Raw genomic sequence first — 15,892 nt, 5'->3', positions numbered from 1 at the left:
CCATAAAACAAAATGGACATGCCCCCTGTGCTTGGGAAGTGAAGTAATAATGCACAGCATAGATTTGAATTGATCTGTTTATGATGATCAGAGTTTTCGTTTCTTCCCATTCTCTAGAGTAAAGTAGGTGTTAAAACTGATTTACAACTCTCTGTATGCCACTTCCTTTCTATTTGTGGGAAGCGGTGTAAAATTAATGACGCTTACTGCTAATTATTTCATGTATACTTTAAAATAAAATGTGGATTGGATTAGGAGGACTCTGAGCTCTTCTTCCTAATAAAGAGAAGTAGATTTCTTTGCCGTTAATGACAAAACTCTACTGAAGAAGAGTTTTCTTTGTGTTCTTCACTTGCCAATTTGTAATTGCAACACTGTAGTCCCAGATCAGGGGAGGAAACTGGCAGGCTAAATTAGTGAGTAATAACACGGGAAACTGGGAGAAGAATGCCAGCCAACACAAGCTGCCTGCTCTCCTGCTGCACACCAAGATATTCCAGAATTTAATTACAGCCTAGTGTGGGATGGCAGAATCGCTCCACTAAAGTAAACAAACTGATATAGTTTGTGGAAAGTGACCAGAAAAATACTCCGCAGACAACAGTTAACTTTTCTAATTACTAATTCTAAATTACTAATGATTAAAAATATAAACACAAAGTTTGATTTGGAAGCAGATAAAAAAGGTCATGGGGTCAGCTTCCCTCCCCCTCTCCCTCCCTGCACAATGACCTCTACACAGATCATGCTCTCCCAAAGAATTCCACATAGTGTTTTTCTATGTGCAGGTATCTGGTATAAAGCAAATCTATGGAGTTGATTCTGTCAGTGGAGCTTTTGGAGAGCCCTATACACTGACAACCAAACCTGCTGTGACTGGCAGATTGGGCCAACAAAAGTATAAAGTGTATGGGAACATTACAGGGGTCATTTGGTGTGGGAAAACTTTTGAAATAGTGCTGCAGTTATAAAGAAAATAAATAAAGAAGCTATTCTTACATCACTGCGCTCCTCTGGTGTCTCCTACGGTGTCTCTGGGCCAGCTGGAGACAGCCAAATCAGCCAATTGCTGACAGGTCAGCGCTATGTCCTTTGATTGGCTTAAAGTGTCACTGTTGTTATAACTTTTAAAATCTAATTCAATAGTAGATGTGAAATAAAGCAAATTTGCGATATACATTCATTATTTTTTGTTGGTATCATGCTTTAAAACAAAGCTGTACTTACCAGAAATCCAGGTCCAGTCTCCTGAAGGCAGATTTTTAGACTTGTTTTAATTGTAAAAAAGGCTATGTTCACACAACTTAAGTTCAGTATTAACCACAACCGTTTAAACAACGGCCGTGATTAATACTGACCTTACACTGTGCTGCCTTCTATGGAATCTTGGTCGGAGTGTATACACATAGTATACACTGCGGCCGGGACCCCTAGCAGCGCCGCAGAAAACCTGTCAGTGCACACAATGGAGCGTGCGGCTCCGGCTGCATGCTCCATTGAGTGCAGCTGCGAATTCGGATGCGGAAGCGCAAATATGCGCCCGCATCCGAATTCAACTGCAGTGAAGATCATCCGATCTTGCAGTGCCAGCCGGGAAGATCTTCTATGACAACGGCTGTTCCATGACCTAGCCGGGTCACAGGACGGCCGGTGTCGTACATCGTGTGAACATAGCCTAAACACAGGAATTCCGGCCAGTACAGAGAGTCACGGCTCAATGTGTCCATCAATCACATGGTTGCCTTTTCTCTGTAAGCGCTCAGATGGCCTGGGAAACACTGGACTTCCTGTTTTATGACTGTTTCCTGTTTTTTGAGAAAAAAAGAGTCAGAAAACAAGAAGTGCCGTGTTCTCCATGATAACTAAAGAAAAAATAATGTAAATTGCAAACTTTATTTATATGACATCTACTGTTGATTTAGATTTTGAAAGTTATAACGACAGGTTCACTTTAAGTTCTGGTCATCTGCACGCTCACAGAGAAGGCATACATGTTATTGATGGACTCATTGAGCCGTGAAACTTTGGACCTGGATTTCAAGTATAGCTTTAGTTGGATGTTGGATGGGGAACCTTTGGCCCTCTGGCTGTTGCAAAACTACAATTCCCATCATGCCTGGACAGTTTTGCAACAGCTGGGGGGCCAAAGGTTCCCCATCTCTAGTTTAAAGCATGGTAACAAAGAAAAAAAATTGTGTAAATTGCAAACTTGCTTTATATCACATTTACTGTTGATTTCGATTTTGAAATTTATAACAACATTGATGGGTCTGACAAAGCGGCATCCTTCGCGAAACTGTGGTCACCCGATTCCTGCCTCTCCCCACTCCTCACTTGCCTGAATAAAGCCGGATTTTCATACAGTACAGCCTGGTGAGTGCCATCTGCCTTTCTTTCTACCATTATTGACACATTAAAGTAAATGTTCCATCAGTCCCGGGCTGAAGCAGTGGAGGCGGGCTGACCCACCGCCAGTGGGAGGAAACCGCCTCCCCTCTATGATGTGGCTCCATTAGACTCAATGAAGCTGTAGAGGGATGGGGGTTTCCTCCCATTGGGGGTGGGTCGGCCCGCCTTCACTGCTTCAGCCCGGGACTGATGGTACATTTACTTTCACAAGGCCATGTTCACATTTTGTAAGAGACCGGCCGTTCCGTGTCCCAGACGGGTTATGGAAAGTCCAGTTGCAGAAAAGATCATCTCAGCCGATACTGCAGTACTGGCGGGATGATCTTTACCGCCGCTGAATTCAGATGCGGGCGCATTTCCCGCTGCTCACAGTGGAGCATGCGGCTGGAGCCGCACCCACCATTGTGTGAACTAACAGGGTTCCCCCAGCCTTCAAAACAACATAAGTTCCGTACTAATCACGGCTGTTGCAACAACAGTCATGATTACTACAGAACTTACGTAGTGTGAACATAGCCTAAGACTGCTTGATAAGTCTCATCTGATCCTATAATTGAACCCCCAATCCTATTTATCGGTTTTAAATTATAAATACATACAAACCTCCTAAAAGCCTACTATTGCTTGACCCTGTCTTAGCTGTTTGGAATTCCACTTTCTGAAATCAAGGTATAGGTATATGTTTACACTTTGTACCAATTTAGTAGATCAATAAAGTTAAAAAAAAAAAAAAAAGATATAACAGTACTGCTGTCTTTTTAGAGCCATGTATGTAGATACATGTATATGTAGGTATATGTTCATGTTGTCATGAAACACACCCTATGTTTATAGCATATTATTCACCACTACACTAGCAGGTCATACATGAATCAGCATTAACAATGGTTTCATATTGTTATGTTGTCTCATAAACACATTATCCTTTGAAATATCTGCATTGACTAGCCAGGCAGGGTGGAATATTGGCTTAACTAGTATTAGTAATACTTGAAAGAAATATTATGGACACTAAAAGTTCAATTTTGCTTAATGCTTCTTCCCTTTACCTGGACTTACCACTTTTGCTTACAAAAATATGGCTGCGTTCTTCCAGAAACTCTAGCCCTCAGTTTGGGTATAGTTTTGCAGCTCAGTTTTGGAGCTGAATTGTAATACCACACACAAGCTGAGGATAGGGGTGGCGCTGTTTTCTGCAATGAAGTAACTGTGTTTTTCTAAACTTTGATAGTTATAGTTAATGTATCAGTAGGTTAGATGAATCGAACATACTGCTAGATTCTAATAGGGCAGGGGATGGGAAGTGTAGCTATATTTTTATTTAGAAGGTCAACAGCCCCATTAATAATAAAGCTTCCTTTTTCTTAATATGTAAATGAGGTGGTTTGGTACACCGGGGGCTGTCCTATAGCACTCAGTGCACCATCCCACCCTCCTTAAGCACACCTTCATATAAAGATTTATAACAACCCTCTGCAGTGATCAATGGCAGATAGTTTCATCACTGCAGAATATTTGTAAGGAGGCATGCTGCTGCTGCTAGATTCACTAGTCATTGTTTTAATCAAGCTTATATATTTAAAGACTTTTTATTGATTTTGTTATCTCAAATTTTGCTATGGTTTATAGGTTTATGGTTTATAGGCCTAATATTAAGTTATGACATCCTGTTCTGCAGAGAAAAATACCATCAGTCTCCTTGCCATCACACACAGGAGTACATTGAAATGTGGCATGTATAGATACTGTTAGATGGTATCTTCACAATAGCTGATGCTCAGCCTCCCCCTCCTAGTGGAATGATCTCTGCACAGGTCATGGAATATGCCTAAAAACCTCTCCCATTTAAGTGAAATGAGTCTTCGCCATACTATTGTGTCTATGTCTATGGGGCTTGCTGTAAAGTATATTTCTAAATGCTGTTAAAGCAGATCAGACAAGGCTGTTAACCATAATAATGTACAAAAATTAATTTAAAAATGTACAATCAGAAATTAGAAACAGATTAGAAAAAAGTGTGTCTCTTTATCTTGGTTTAATCAGTAAAAAAGAATATTCCAGGTGTTTACATTTATTCAAACTAGAGTGTGTAGATTTTTTCTCAAGGAATCCTCAGGTAACTACCTCTAGGCTAAACTGGATTGTGGTTGGTTTCTATGGGTAATGAAAACAGTTCTTCTTTTCAAGAGCTTTTAGCCAATATGTGCCCAATATGTGAACCCACCCTGAATATGAAACTTCTTTTTTAAACGTACCTACCACTCCATACGGCAGCAGAACAATTTCTCAAAACTGTGACCAGTATGCAGTTTGCTCCTAAAGCGAGCAGTGTACGGAACTGCCAGAAGGGCCATAGACTGCATTGTAAGTCTGATGTACACTGCAGTCTATATCGTTTCTGACAGTTCTGTACACTGCTTGCTTTTGAGCTAGCAAACAGTTGGCTGATCGGGCCATTCTGACATTCTAAAGAATCATCAACCATCAGCCACACATCTTCCCATATAATATTAAATATGCGATTGCCCAAGACGGTCACACAAACAATCCTGTGATCATTCATGCAGCCCAGACACTTCATCAAATGAAGACAATTTTTTGTGTTTTTCTGCGTTTTTTATTTGATTGACCACTATTCTTGCCGCAAATTTTGCAATTGTGGTAAAATAACATAACTTTTGCTGCGATTCTGTTAAAATTGTGCTAAAAATGGCGCATTTTTACCAGGAAATCGCATCAAAACACAGCCTCGTAACATAATAGAGCCCTTATATGCAAACAGAAAACCCTAGATATAAAGTAGAAGCACCTCCACAGAAGTGAGTAGTGGTATAAAACTCATGCAGAAAGGTTATTGTGTGAAAGTCACTTCTGTGTGAAAAGTTCATCCTTTGAAGTAATTTTAAGTCATGAATGATATTAAATGGAAGAAAACAAGAATGAAATCCTAATTAAGCCTGTGAGTTCCGTGAATCCGGTAGAACAAGTCTACAAGCTATACTGGCTCATGTGATCTCTATCATGCCATGTGAGGGATGTGTGGATGTGCAATGCTACTAGTACTGAAGATTTACTGGATACATGTCATGTCTCTTCCGTATTATAAAACATCATTATTAAAGTAACTGTGATATATAAAAAGCAATAACTAAATGTCGCATACATAATGTTTGCTGACCTACTTATACATTAAAATGAGCAAGTCCCTCACGTATGAAAAATTTATTCTGCCTTCAATTGGAGAGCGTATGATTGCTGTTCTGAACACAATTAAAATTTAACTCCTTCATCTCTCAAATGCCAACCAGATTGATAAAACATGAGGTATCTAGACTGTATCATGAAGTAATAATTACATTGTAAATTAACTGACACACTGGAGAACCTAAGAAATAGAAGGTTTTCAAGCTATTATTGCATGAATGAAAATGCTTATGTCTGCATGTGAATTAGTCCATATTACAGTGTTTGCTCTTAAGGGTATAAACCCACACACCGTATATGCAGCAGATATGCAACAAATACGCAGCAGATTTGTTGGTACAGATTTGATGCTGTGTTCAGTTATTTAGATCTAATCTGCTGCGATTTTGCTGCGAGTTTGCTGCGAGTTTGCTGCGTATCGCAGCAGTAAATACGCTGCATATACGGTGTGTGGGTTTATACCCTAAAGGGGTTATCCAGTGCTACAAAAACATGGCCACTTTCCCCCTACTGTTGTCTCCAGTTTGGGTGGGGTTTTGAAACTCAGTTCCATTCAAGTAAATGGAGCTTAATTGCAAACCACACCTGAACAACAGTAGGGGAAAAGTGGCCATGTTTTTGTAGCGCTGGATAACCCCTTTAAAGGGAACGTGTCACATGAAGTGCAGTCCAATCTGAAGGCATCATGTTATAAAACAGGAGGAGATGACTAGACTACTGTATAGTTTTGAAGGAATAGTACTGCAATACCTTGTCACTTATTCATGTAAACCTTTGCTTATTCTGGGCTAAGTGGTCAAGTGGGCAGTCCTTATCAGTAATCATTGAGTTGCACCTCCCACTTGACTGCATAACCCAGAATGAGCTGAGATTTACATGAATAAATGGTAATGTAGGATATCAATTTGCAATATCTCTCAAATGGTTCAGAAATTATAAGTTCAGAAATTATCAAAAGTTCATAATGATTGGATCCAGCACCATCAGTGCAACACATTGAACACCTCAAATAGCTGTGCATCACAGGGAATGTTCCCAATTGTTGCCGCTACTTTCTGTGTTGATAACTTTTGGCCTACAAGAGATATTGCAAATCAGATTGTGACAATTCTTCTTCGATATGCTACCTGACCACCTTCCCATTGGAAAAACTTTACATTGATCGAATATAGCAGCTTTTAGACTACGTAAAATATTACCAAAATGCCAAATAATAATACCAAACATTTTGATGTAAAACTACAGCTTTATTTTCAATATAATAATGTGCTCAGTTAAAGTCAATAGGAAACTGGAAGGCAGTGCACACACCATATAGAATAACTTCTGTAAAATGGTCAAAATAATGAACATGCTCATTATTCATGACCTGCTTTTGCAAAAACCTAATGTTTTTGCTTTTTTTCACATTTACACATTGCTTTTTTCCCCTCAAAATTATAGCCATGTTTTGGAATTATTTCACTGTGTGAAGATAGCCTAAAAATAGAAGTCATGTTCCCAAAAATAGCCAAAAAGATAGGCCTCTATTCCTTACTTACTAGGGTATTTAGACATGTAATTTTCACTTTCATTTCTGAAATAAAAGGGGGTCCTGAGACTTTTTACCAATATTTTTAACATGACAGGTTAGGGTTACCTTAAGTGTACCAATCACTTTGAAGACGTGGCAGTATGTGCTGTAAAAAATACTAACAGGTAGTTTGTCTCTACAGATATAAAAGGGAACTCCTGTAAATGCATTGCAAGTGCATTACAATGGAGTCTATTTCACTTCTGGGAGTTCCCGTACCTCACATGTGTCAGGAGAGACAGCCTACCTGTCCGTATTTTCACAGCATATCCTGCCACGCTGACAAATTGATAGGTACTCTTTAAAGTGTCACTATCATTTACATTTTTTTGCAGAAATCAATAGTACAGGTGATTTTAGGAAACTTTGTAATTGGGTTTATTAGCCAAAAATGCATTTCTATCATGAAAAAGCAGTTGGAAGCTCTCCCCCTGTTTTCATTGTTTTCTATGGGGAGGGGAGGGGTGGAGGGAGATGAGGCACCAAAACAGGACAACAAAGAGTTAATTAACAGCTACAATGAGCAGATAATGAGCAGTGAATGAGAGAGAGAGAGGGGGGGGGGCTGGGGAAAGTCTTTTTGAAAGCAGATAATGGCATATTTGTCTAATAAACCCAATTACAAAGTTTCTTAAAATCGCCTGGACTATTGATTTCTGCAAAAAAATGAAACGACAGTGACACTTTAAGGGCAATGTGCACATTTTCCAGTCTAAATGTACAGACAAATGTTATATAGACATGTCATAAAACTCACTTACAGTTTTAACATAATCTGTTATAAGTACAGTCAATGTGCACACAATAATAAAATAATACTTTTCTCCACAAGCCTTCATTCATTTTCTTGTGTTTCCTGTTTCCTAACACTAAAGTAGGTTAAATCAAACACATTCAAGCATGGTAAATATGTATGGTCCTACATATAAAATATATATGCGGCTCTAAATATAGTTCTGAGGTTTACTGCATTGCTACTTACTAAAGCTTTAACCATGCGTAAAAGCATGAGGTATAACACCAGTGGGATGGGGCACTGAATGGGGCATTATCTGTCGGGGGAAAAAAGGTTGGGTGTACTGCATTTCAGCAAGCTGGATGTTAAATGGGAACTTCAGGTAGAGTTAAAAAAAAATAAACCTGCCGCAGAAGCAAATAGCATTACTTACCTGTCTAACCCAGTTTTTAAACTACCAAAAATGCATTTTATTTTTTATTTTTGAATTTTGTTGTTCTGTATTGTGTTGTTGTACCTCCCAGCTTACTAGATGCTCTTTTTCTTTGTTATGCTGCTGCAGTGCTGATTCACACCTTCACACAGCACATGTGAGTCTATGAGAATGAGATACTATTAGACTTACATTAGAAAAGTGACTTCCGGGTCCATCTACAGACCCCATCTACAAACCCCAGCCTTAAAATAAAGTTAGAAAGGTTCTTAGAAAACCTCCTTAAAAGGGGAACTTTGGATATTGAAAAAAATACTAAAAGTTATATAGATGTTTCTATATAACTGATGTATTACTGTGTCTGCGCAGTTCTGACACACTTTTAGTTGACTGACATCCAGGAAGTGGAGAAAACTGGCTTCTGTGCAATCTACTCTGTCTTCTGCTCCCTCTGTTGCCCCCCCCCCCTCCTCCTCCCAGAAAAACAGATCATGTGACCACTGTCTCACATTTAGTTTGCGGGCGGTGGCATGGGAATAAGGCTCTGGGAGGGGCATATGTGGGAAGGAGCAGGGTTATGGGATGGAAGAAGCAGTACATTCTGAGGGTGCACAGCTAGGACTATGGGGGATGTAGTATGATAGCAGTGCACAGGAAGAAGAACAGCATAAGACATGGAGCAGGCAAAAAAAACTGCATCAGAGGAGCAGGACTACTGTACAACCACAAGAAGAGTCTAAGGGGGTCCCCTATCATATCAGAGAGACACAAAATGCAAAAAATGGCTAACACCTATGTTCCCACTATGCAGTTTGCATGCTGCTGTGGCTAAAATACAGACAAAAACAGGAAAGTGCAAAGCAACCTGCAAGTGCCATGAGCAGTGTCGGACTGGGCCACCGGAGGATCCTTCGGTAGGCCCCAGCCCCCCATACAGTTAACCTACTGTCACTGTCGGGCTGCAGGGCCCCCCCAACAGTGACAGTGCTGCCCCTCTAGCAATGCTGTCTCTTGACTGGGCCCTCACTTATCCAGTCAGGTGAGAGCAAACCTCCAGTCCCCTTGGCCTCCCGTGGCGAAACTGGGCCCCCCGCCACACTGCTCCCGTCCTCTTGTGACCGCAAGCAGTTTTTCGCTTGCAGTCACAAGAGGTACCCTGGCCCCCAGCCACTTCTCGGCTCCCTGTGCGTGTGTTAGAGACACTCCTTGCGCCGGAAGTACCCCGGCGCACACTGAGTTCAGTGATGCTCGCGCCGGCCGGGACACAGGGAGTCGAGGAGCAGCCAGGGGGAGAAGACAGCCAACGGGGGAGCGTCCTGTAAGGTGAGTTGTGTTTTGTTTTTTTTAATCTGCTTTGCACAGGAGGAAGGAGGGAGGGACCATCTATAAGGGGGATAACACGGGGGGGGGCCCATCTATTAGGGGAATAACACGGGGTGGGGGAACCATCTATAAGGGGGAGGGACCATCTATAAGGGGGATAACACGGGGTGGGGGAACCATCTATAAGGGGGAGGGACCATCTATAAGGGGGATAACACGGGGGGCATCTATAAGGGGGAGGGACCATCTATAAGGGGGATAACAGGGGGGGTGATATTCCACAATGAAAGACAAACGACTGCAGCGATCATCCAACATCGTTCATGCCGTAACAGCCGATATTGTCCAATAATCGTTTTGTGTGATAGGGCCTTAGCTTTACTACTCTAACGGCCCTATTCCACCAGCCGATTATCGTTCAGATTATCGTTAAATCGTTCGAATCTAAACGATAATCGTTCGGTTGAATGCAGTTAACGATTAACGCCCGAACGAGAAATCGTTGATTGCTTTATAAGACCTGGACCTATTTTTATCGTTGCTCGTTCGCAAAACGCTCGCAAATCGTTCGCATTGAATAAGACATTGTTCGGTCGTTCCCAATAGATATGAACGCAATAGCGAATAAATAGCGAAGAAGAAACGATCGCAATTACTATCATAAGTAACGATTATCGTTCCATGGAAATGACTGAACGTTTTCAGGTCTTTCGCAATAGCGGTCTTTTGAGATCGTTAACGATTATGCAAACGATAATCGTCCGGTGGAATAGGGCCCTAACATACAGTATCTGCACTTCCTTTTGTGGCTTATTGTTAGTGCTGTCTAATAGGCCTAATCGGGCGTGATAGGAGGATGGAGTGCGGCATGGCCCTTATCAGGTCGGCTGTGACAGGCGGGGCCACCAGTGTAGGGAGCAGTTAGGGCGTACATCAGCCATCTTCCCTGTATCTTGATTGCAGAGATTAGGACGTAATTTTATCAGCCGTTTTGTGGTGATGGTTTCATTACATGAGCACAATATGAGGTACCTTTACATTTTACTTTTATCTCTAATAAAGTTATATTGGCACCTACTCCGATTAGTATTTATGAAACTAGGTGGGCCAAGTGGTACATTTAGTGGGTTGGCAGCATCCTATAGGTTGCCGATTTGTTTATGTTCCCACAGAGCAGGAGATGAGCTGGTGTCGTTTTTTTTATTATTATGTAAATTAGGAGGTTTGGTGCCCTGGGGGGGGGGGGGGTTGGACTACAGGCCTCAGTGCACCAATCCACCTCACTACTTCTCCTTATAAATATTTACCTGGTGCTCTGCAGCAATGGGTGACTGGAGTGACATCACTGCAGAGAGCTGCCTCAATATTCGTCAGAAGGCACTGTGGGTGGGGGAGATCAGGTCATTGTGGGCTGTAGTACCACCCCCAGTGCACCAAACCGCCTTATTTACATATTATTAAAGCGGAGGATTTAACAACAACAGCAGTGCTGGGGATGAAGGTAAGAAAATAACCTTCATTCTCTGCGTCCTGTGCTCTATAGAAACATAACAGCAGGTTAAAATCTTCTCACTTGCTCTTAGTTTCCCTTTAAGGAATCTGGTCTGGGGTATGATATTAATATAGGGGTAAGAATATATTTAAAGTGACTGTACCACCATGCCCAGGCTGAAGCACTGGAGGCAGGCCGACCCACCCTTAGTGGGAAGAAACCCCAGCCCCTCCATGACGTGACTCTATTAGAATCAATGGAACCCTATCATAGAGGGGCTGAGGTTTCCTCCCACTAAGGGTGGGTCGGCCCGCCTCCAGTGCTTCAGCCTGGGCCTGGTGGTACAGTCACTTTAAGGGGTCTGGTTTGGGGTATGATAATAATACAGGTGGTGGGAATATACTTGAGGGGTCTGGTCTGAGGTATGATAATAATACAGGTGGTGAGGATATACTTGAGGGGTCTGGTCTGAGGTATGATAATAATACAGGTAGTGAGGATATACTTGAGGGGTCTGGTCTGGGGTATGATAATAATACAGGTGGTGAGGATATACTTGAGGTGTCTCGTCTGGGGTATGATAATAATACAGGTGGTGAGAATATACTTGAGGTGTCTGGTCTGGGGTATGATAATAATACAGGTGGTGAGAATATACTTGAGGGGTCTGGTCTGGTGGTCTGGGGTATGATAATAATACAGGTGGTGAGGATATACTTGAGGGGTCTGATCTGGTGGTCTGAGGTATGATAATAATACAGGTGGTGGGAATGTACTTGAGCGGTCTGGTCTGGGGTATGATAATAATACAGGTGGTGAGAATATACTTGAGGGTTCTGGTCTGGTGGTTTGGGGTATGATAATAATACAGGTGGTGAGGATATACTTGAGGTGTCTCGTCTGGGGTATGATAATAATACAGGTGGTGAGAATATACTTGAGGTGTCTGGTCTGGGGTATGATAATAATACAGGTGGTGAGAATATACTTGAGGGGTCTGGTCTGGTGGTCTGGGGTATGATAATAATACAGGTGGTGAGGATATACTTGAGGGGTCTGATCTGGTGGTCTGAGGTATGATAATAATACAGGTGGTGGGAATGTACTTGAGCGGTCTGGTCTGGGGTATGATAATAATACAGGTGGTGAGAATATACTTGAGGGTTCTGGTCTGGTGGTTTGGGGTATGATAATAATACAGGTGGTGAGGATATACTTGAGGTGTCTCGTCTGGGGTATGATAATAATACAGGTGGTGAGAATATACTTGAGGGGTCTAGTCTGGGGTATGATAATAATACAGGTGGTGGGAATATACTTGAGGGGTCTGGTCTGGTGGTCTGGGGTATGATAATAATACAGGTGGTGAGGATATACTTGAGGGGTCTCGTCTGGGGTATGATAATAATACAGGTGGTGAGAATATACTTGAGGGGTCTGGTCTGGTGGTCTGGGGTATGATAATAATACAGGTGGTGAGAATATACTTGAGGGGTCTGGTCTGGTGGTCTGGGGTATGATAATAATACAGGTGGTGATGATATACTTGAGGGGTCTGGTCTGGGGTATGATAATAATACAGGTGGTGAGGATATACGTGAGGGGTCTGGTCTGGTGGTCTGAGGTATGATAATAATACAGGTGGTGGGAATGTACTTGAGCAGTCTGGTCTGGGGTATGATAATAATACAGGTGGTGAGAATATACTTGAGGGGTCTGGTCTGGGGTATGATAATAATACAGGTGGTGAGGATATACTTGAGGTGTCTGGTCTGGGGTATGATAATATTACAGGTGGTGGAAATATACTTGAGAGGTCTGGTCTGGTGGTCTGAGGTATGATAATAATACAGGTAGTGAGGATATACTTGAGGTGTCTGGTCTGGGGTATGATAATATTACAGGTGGTGGAAATATACTTGAGAGGTCTGGTGGTCTGAGGTATGATAATAATACAGGTAGTGAGGATATACTTAAAGGGAATGTGTCGCAAAGTAAAAAAAAAATTTGAAAGTGTTAAAACTGAATTTGTTTTTTGTTTTTTTGTTAATTTAGATGTTTTTCTTTTTTTTTACATGTAAGGAAATATGAAAAATTAACAATCTAATTTTTCCTATTTCCCAGTGATGGCCACCAGGGGGAGCTCCACCAGGAAACTGCTGGTAAAAGCAGCCTGAAAGCTGGATGCTGAAAAGAAGAGGCAGTCCCTGTTCAACTGCTGTGACATCATCACCTCCCTCCTCTTTTCACAGGAGAACAAAGAGGGGAAAGGTGATACTATGTGTACTGCTAAGCAGCGCCATTTTGTTGTTGTCTGCACAGCAGTACACATAGAAGAAGCATGTCCCTAGCCTTTCATAATGCACCTCAGCTGCTGCAGAACCTCCTAATACACCTAAACCTGCACACAGCTCGCCCACACTCACCTCACTCACTTCTCACTACCCATCATCCGCATGCACATAGGTAGAGGAGGTGTGTGTATGTGTGTGTATATGTATATATATATATATATATATATATATGTATGTATGTACAGGCTAATGCTCTCTGGCGTCAGTAGTGTCACACATTACACAGGTAGAGGTGGTGTGTGTGTGTGTATATATATATATATATATATATATATATATATATACACATACAGTGGTGCCTTGGATTAGGAGCATAATTTGTTCCGGGACGGCGCTTGTAATCCCAATCCACTCTTAAACCAAAGCAAATTTTCCCATAAGAAATCATAGAAATGCAGACAATTGGTTCCACACCCCAAAAATAAATATTTATTATTCTGAATAACATGTAAAACAGATTAAACAAACATTCAGAAACAGCAGAATCTGTGATATTATACGTTACTGTACAGTAATGGAGAGGATGGGAAACACAAGGACGGACAGAGACTGCAGGGAGCATGAAGGAATGAGCAGGACAGATGGGGACACATACATGCAGCGCTCTCTGTCCGGGGAGGGAGGGGTTACAGCTATGGAGAGATTACCTCCACAGTCCTGTCCCCTGATGTAAGCCCCAGCCTGAAGTGGATCTGCTATGATTTGGAAGGTGAGGGAGACTTCCTGGGTCAGAGTACAGGGCTGTAGACCCCGCTATGCAGACCATGCCCCTCCTCCACTCGCGCTCCCACCCAGTACAGGGAGCTCTTACACCAAAGCAATGCTCTTACACCAAGTCACAATTTTGAAAAACTGAGCTCTTAAACCAAAACACTCTTAATCCAAGTTATTCTTAAACCAAGGTACCACTGAATATATATATATATATATATATATATATATATATATATATATATATATACAGGAGAGTACAGGCTATTGTTCTCTGGTATCAGCAGTGTCACACGTTACACAGGTAGAGGAGGTGTGTGTGTATATATATATATATATATATATATATATATATATATATATATATATATATATATATACACATATATATAAGTGGGCAAAGTCCTGCAGCACTCCACAAATGTAATACAGGTTGGTGTCGAGCGGTAAGCACAAGGGACCAGTCGTGCCAAACTTATCGAAAGGTAGAAAACCGCAGCACTCCGGATAAATTCAAAAGAATGTGGTTTTTATTTTCACCCAAAAACTTGCGACGTTTCTCTCTCGCTGACACACTGCTTAATAAAGCTCTCAGCGGAACGTCGCAAGTTTTTGGGTGAAAATAAAAACCACATTCTTTTGAATTTATCGGGAGTGCTGCAGTTTTCTACCTTTCTATATCTATCTATATATATATATATATATACATATACATACACCTCCTCTACCTGTGTAATGTGTGACACTGCGGATACCAGCGAGCAATATCCTGTACTATCATATATATACAGTATATATATATATACACACACACACACACACAGAGGAGAGTACAGGCTATTGCTCTCTGATGTCAGACATTACACAGGTAGGGCAGCGAAGAAGCTGGGGGTAGGGGGGGGGTAGGCACACTGGGGTGACAGGGAGAAGCTGATGTGGCAGGGGGGAGGGAGGCTGGGGTGACAGTGGGGAGAGATGCTGGGGTGACAGTGGGGAGAGGCTGGGGTGACAGTGGGGAGAGATGCTGGGGTGACAGTAGGGAGAGATGCTGGGGTGACAGTGGGGAGAGATGCTGGGGTGACAGTGGGGAGAGATGCTGGGGTGACAGTGGGGAGAGATGCTGGGGTGACAGTGGGGAGAGATGCTGGGGTGACAGTGGGAGAGATGCTGGGGTGACGGGGGGAGAGGCTGGGATGACAGTGGGGAGAGGCTGGGGTGACGGGGGTGAGAGATGCTGGGGTGACAGGGGGGAGAGATGCTGGGGTGACAGGGGAGAGAGATGCTGGGGTGACAGTAGGGAGAGGCTGGGGTGACAGTGGGGAGAGATGCTGGGGTGACAGTGGGGAGAGATGCTGGGGTGACAGTGGGGAGAGATGCTGGGGTGACAGTGGGAGAGATGCTGGGGTGACAGTAGGGAGAGGCTGGGATGACAGTGGGGAGAGGCTGGGGTGACGGGGGTGAGAGATGCTGGGGTGACAGGGGGGAGAGATGCTGGGGTGACAGGGGGGAGAGAGGCTGGGGTGACAGGGGGGAGAGATGCTGGGGTGACAGGGGGGAGAGATGCTAGGGTGACGGGGGAGAGATGCTGGGGTGACAGGGGAGAGAGATGCTGGGGTGACAGGGGGGAGAGATGCTGGGGTGACAGGGGGGAGAGATG

The sequence above is a fragment of the Dendropsophus ebraccatus genome, chromosome 3, assembly GCF_027789765.1.
Source record: "Dendropsophus ebraccatus isolate aDenEbr1 chromosome 3, aDenEbr1.pat, whole genome shotgun sequence".
NCBI lineage: Eukaryota > Metazoa > Chordata > Amphibia > Anura > Hylidae > Dendropsophus > Dendropsophus ebraccatus.
Note: the sequence above shows the minus strand (reverse complement) of the source record.